This window comes from Ascaphus truei, chromosome 2, assembly GCF_040206685.1.
Source record: "Ascaphus truei isolate aAscTru1 chromosome 2, aAscTru1.hap1, whole genome shotgun sequence".
NCBI classification, from domain to species: Eukaryota; Metazoa; Chordata; class Amphibia; order Anura; family Ascaphidae; genus Ascaphus; species Ascaphus truei.
In genome coordinates this window covers 258434707-258440821 of record NC_134484.1, presented here as the reverse complement: position 1 = coordinate 258440821, position 6115 = coordinate 258434707, and the positions used below count along the sequence as shown (strand labels likewise).

At 42.5% G+C, this 6115-nt stretch overlaps 1 protein-coding gene and 1 pseudogene across 2 annotated transcripts in view; one reads left to right on the top strand and one right to left on the bottom strand.

Moving 5' to 3' along the window:
- Positions 1-6115, bottom strand: part of ADCY2 (adenylate cyclase 2) — a 1451375-nt gene that overhangs the window by 575534 nt on the left and 869726 nt on the right. The window lies entirely within an intron of this gene.
- On the top strand, positions 2672-3391 carry LOC142488657 (DDB1- and CUL4-associated factor 7 pseudogene; annotated as a pseudogene).

Here is a 6115-nt window from a genome sequence, read left to right as displayed (position 1 = left end):
AATATGCAAGTTTATTCACTTTTTACATATGGCTCAAAATCTTTGCATACTGTAGAGATATAATCAGGTGTATTTAATTTCCATGCTTTGGGCAGGAAAAAAAGACCGATAATATATATTAAAACACTAGAAGGGAAGATATGTCATAAGAAAATATATCAGCGAGTGGACTGGAATAAATTATTGCATTGATGGGCCTTATTAAAGCTGTGTTAAACTAAGGCTACGTCCATAGCAGGGGAAGCCGCGCTGAGCCGCGCGGACGCTCCGCGCTGAGCCCCTGCATCCTCAATGAGGATGTCTTTAGAGGGGGCTCACGCGAGCCCAGCGACGTCACTGCCCCGCTTCCCCCAGCCCCCCGATCGCGCATGCTGGCTCGTCTGCCAGTCCATGGGATCGCTCCTGACCATGCAAGCAAGCCTCAGCATCAGCGCGGAGGAGCGAGGGCTGAGGCTCTATGGACATAGCCTACCGGTGTGGATGAGCCTAGGTGAAGACTATATGTTATGATAAATTGCTTATTGCATTTTTTTTTTTGTAGATGTAAAAAATATTCTTAGAGGAGCTAGCACTAGCGTATGAAAATAAAAGTTGTCAATAAATCTAATAAAACAATATTTGTGAAGAATATGTGAAAATATACAAAAGACAATAAAAGTGTTTATGAATCCAACATAGAAATTGGTTGCAATTATTCACAAAGGTTGCTGCTCCAACTTAAATAAAACTTCGTTAAGTGCTTCTTCCAATGGATGGGAAAGCATCTACAAATCAGATCATGAAAGAAAAGATCGCTAAGAGAAGAATATAGTGCCATAAATTGACTATACACTAGTGATATTAGAATTCACATGATTCCGATAGAAAATGGGCACTCTTAATATCTTTAATGTGTGTTTAATATTCTCCAGTGTATGGAACCATGTGATACTCCAAAAAACAGAGAACAAAATATGGTATAGTATATCAAAACTATATTAAAATCTTACAGCAAGAAATAGGCTGTTACAATCGCATTTTAAAAAAAATGCACATATCATCAAATAGGAGGTGTACATATCGATACTTGCACCATGAAGGTCCGTATAATGCCACGAGCAGCCCAGTTGGCTCTGCCTCGGGTGTCTTTCGTCACTTCCAGTAAACGATTTCTGCAAGCACGTTACTTCTGGTCTGACCTCCCTCTCTCCTCTCAACTCAATGTGTTTTGCCAGAAGTCTTCCTCAGGATGGTATATGATAAAACAAAAACACTGGATGACACTCCCTGTTAAACCCAGTGATATAAGTGTGACACACAAATATAATATATAATAAAAATTAATAAAAGTGCAGACGTGATAAATCTACAACACTAAAATAGTGCAACAGTGCAAAAATAAATAAGAAGCAAGGACCTCCACTTAAACATTAAAAAAGACTGTTCCAAGAGTACAAAAAATATTAAAGTGAACAAAAAACCTATACAGTTCCTACTCACAAGGGAGCAGAAAAATGAGGCCGAATCCCAAACAGTGGAAATGTTGTCTCTGACTTGGTAAGATGCAGGTGGTCCAGTGTATCTCAATGATAGAAAGACAGACCCACAGTGTAGATCAAACATAAAAATACAATTTATCAGTGAATCTCAAAAATGGAGGCTTACACTTAGGTGCTGATCTACAGGCAAGATAGAACAGACAGTGTTCCAGTGTGGTGAGTAGCAATCTCACCACTCCCTCGTCTGTCTGAGCATCCAATCGGGGATTGTTGGGGGTAGAAGAGGTGGGTAGTAGGGTTGTTGTGTGTATATTTGTTTAATGTGGGTAGAGGGATTGGGTGATGGATGTTTAGGCCTACCGTGTGGTAGTGGGAGGGGTTAACCCCTTCATTACCATAGCGGTATAAACAAATCAAGGCTACTAGAATTGCACGAGTTTCAAAAGCTGCTTATAAGTGGCTTATCGCCACTCACCTGGCGATGTGTTTTGGACGGAAGCAAACAATGGTGTTACATGGCTTTATCGCCCACTTATCGAAGCTTACTGAATAGCAGTAGGCATTTTGGCCGAAAAGGCCTCGATTAGTCGGTCATCGAGGCTTATTGAATAGGCCCCTTATTGTTAATTAAAATAGAATGGAATCAATGTAGTAAAAATTATGATTTCGTTTTCCCATTTGTCATATTACTATATTACTTCCAACTGGGTATTTTGAATCCTGAGGATTCATTAATATAGAAACCTGAATATATTTTTACATAAAAGTAAACATATTTATTTTCATTTATATATTCTAAATGTATATACTGTGTGTATATACAGGTAAACCCCGTTATAGCGCGCCCTGTTATACCGCGAAATCGGTTATAACACACACTGCACACACACTGCACACACACTGCACACACACTGCACACACTCCCAGCACTCACTGCACACACTCTACACTGCACACACTGCACACACTCTACACTGCACACACTGCACACACTCTACACTGCACACACTGCACACACTCTACACTGCTCACTGTGCACACACTACACACTGCTCACAGCACACTGCACACACTCCCAGCACTCACTCTCGCTGCACACTGCACACACCGCACTGCACACACCGCACTGCACACACTTTACACTGCACACACTCTCACTGCACACACTCTCACTGCACACTGTGCAGCCGGAGTTTATTTGCAGAAACACTTTCGACCACCCGTATCCCACCACCAAGCTCATGTGGAGCCCTGACACCAAGGGGGTGTATCCCGACCTGCTAGCCACCAGCGGGGACTACCTGCGCATCTGGAGGGTGGGGGAGACAGAGACGCGCCTGGAGTGTTTACTGAACAACAACAAAAACTCTGACTTCTGCGCCCCCCTGACCTCCTTCGATTGGAACGAAGTGGACCCCAACCTGCTGGGCACGTCCAGCATTGACACAGCCTGCACTATCTGGGGCTTGGAGACCGGGCAGGTGCTGGGCAGAGTGAACCTGGTGTCCGGCCACATGAAGACACAGCTGATTGCCCACGACAAAGAGGTGTACGACATCGCATTCAGCCGCACGGGCGGGGGCCGGGACATGTTTGCCTCGGTGGGGGCCGACGGCTCGGTGTGGATGTTAGACCTGCGGCACCTGGAGCACAGCACCATCATCTACGAAAACCCGCAGCACCACCCGCTGCTCCGGCTGTGCTGGAACAAGCAGGACCCCAACTACCTGGCCACCATGGCCATGGACGGGATGGAGGTCGTCATCCTGGAAGTGCGCGTACCGTGCACCCCCATGGCGAGGCTCAACAACCACCGCGCCTGCGTCAATGGCATCGCCTGGGCCCCGCACTCCTCCTGCCATATCTGTACCGCAGCTGACGATCACCAGGCCCTGATATGGGACATACAGTAGAGGCAACGTTTATTCTAACATTTGCCGTAAACTAGCCGGGTTACATTCTGGGAATGTGCTGGGTATGTGCTGGGTATGTTCTGGGCTAGTTTGAGGCACGTTTAAGGCATTTCTGCATTGACTAACAAGCCATAGGATTAACACAGCAGGGATCCCTGGCAGTCCAATTCAGTTTGAATGGGACTGCCAGGGACCCCCGCTGTTAATCTGATAGGCCATTAATCAATGCAGAAATGCTAGGGCTAGTTTAAGGAAAGTTTAAGGCATGTATTCAGAATGTACCTGGGTGTTTCCTGGTTTTTTTGGGGAATTGCCACTGGTTTTGTTAGAATAAGAGTTGCTTCTACTGTACAGCAGATGCCGCGGGGTACCCGATCCTGGCGTACACCTTCCCTCCTCACTCCCTCCCTCCCGATCAGGCACGCGGCGGCCATTTTTTTTTAAAATTAGCGCGACCCCGTTACTAACGCGGTGGTCTCGGGGTGGACCCCGAGGACTGCGCTATAACGGGGTTTACCTGTATATATATGTATATATATATATATATTTATATATATATATATATATATATATATATATATATATATATATATATATATCTCAAACCCCTTATAACGCTGTGCTTGGGGTCCAAAGAATCACAAACGGATCACATTAGAAATAATGTACATGTGTATGCATTGTACAATAAAGTATTTAAGACACCAATAATCATCATCATAAATTCGAAAATTGGGAGCCACGCTTGCATCACGTTATAAGTGGATTCGCATTGTAATGGATCGCGTTATAACAGGGTTGAGCTGTATATATATATAACTCCTTACCAGGCAAACCTTGTATCCCAGGACCCCACAGCAAGGCAGAGTCAGCACACCCAATAAATCTGTGTATAAGGTATATTGAAGAAAAACTGGCACAATCACCGACGTTTCGGTCCTCCAAACAGGACCTTTCTCAAGGGAGTGCTCCAGAATCCCTTGCTGCAGTGGAAGCACTGTGTGCTGGGGATAATGGTGAAAAGCAGGTTTGCAGACCTGCCTAAGATATGTGAATGTGCTCACAGGTGATCTTTTTATTTGCTATATATATATATATATGCTATATACTGTGTATATTTATTTATTTATAAAATATTTTACCAGGAAGTAATACATTGAGAGTTACTTCTCGTTTTCAAGTATGTCCTGGGCACAGAGTAAATATATATACAGTGGTGTGAAAAAGAAAGTACACTCTCTTTGAATTCTATGGTTTTACATATCAGGACATAATAACAATCATCTGCTCCTTAGCAGGTCTTAAAATTAGGTAAATACAACCTCAGATGAACAACAACACATGACATATTACACTGTGTCATGATTTATTTTACAAATACACTGGCGACACACTTTATTCGAGCTCGGCTAGTCCCACAAATTCGGGTATACCCGGGTGTATTGAGGTTTGTGACTGTTTTCTGCCCGAGTGCATTGGGTTATTTTCCAGGCAGGGATTGAAGCATTTTATTCCCGCTGGCTGCAATACTGCACAGTATATATATATATATACTGCATTACAATTCATGAATTTATGCCATCTGGTAGACACGCGAAGCATTGCAGCCTATTAAATCCTAATCATTATCATTTAACAGATCAGCCGCCCGTCAGCCAGGCATGAACCCAGGCTGGGAAGGCAAACGCAACGGGGCTTGTCAGAGGTGAGGAGCGGCGCATTCCAGGTATCTGCCAGGTACATACTGGGTATTTGCTCGAATAAAGTGTGTCGGTGCAGTAGAAAGCCAAAATGGAGAAGCCATGTGTGAGCCATGTTTAAGAAGTGTCTCTGAGTCTAAATACATTTTCACAGGTTTGCTCCAATCTTTGACATCATATAACTTCCCACACATTTGCCCAAAATAGGAAGAGAGTTAGGATAAAAATCGAGAGTTATCTACATAATGTTGCTTCTAATCAGGGAATGTAAATGCTATAGTAAATCAGTAAATGGGTTCTTGGATGGAACTAAAGATTGTGTCAAAGGTCTCTAAAATGAAAACAAAAGATGGGCAAATTTTTCTTGCCTCTGATCGACCGGTTTCTTTGGTTCGCGTATTTCTGCTGATCAGTCTCAAAAATAGCGATTCACCTTTTGCGGATTTTTTCTACAACAACAATCAATCCACATATTCTGCAATCCTTTTACGGATTTTAAGAATCCAATCTACGATGCGGATTGCTGAATTCGCGGATTGGATTCTTAAAATCCATAGGACTACAGAATCCGCAGATGGATTGTTAACATTTACCAGCGGATTGTATCCAATTGTAGTTTTGGATTATTTCACGTGGATTGAAACTGTAACAATCCGTCGGTGGACTTTACAACGCGGAACGGATTGTGAATGGAAAACCCGGGAAAATCCGGGAAATGGATTTGGACTGGTTCACCCATATCTAATTAAAACCAACAAAGACCCCAGGTTTTTTATTTGGAAATATGGACCCATAGTGGAATTTACAATAAATATTATATGTAAAAACTTTCCTTGATATTGAATGTATTCAATATAATGTATTCATTCTAACAGCCAGAAAATACATTTTATTGCTATAAATTTATAGTATGAAACCCCACCTTCGCAGACCATACTTTAGATTTTTAATTTTTTTTTAAAGCAATGCAATTAGGAATAAAGAAAACAAAAAAATATTTTTTTTGTCAAATTTGCGTTTTTTA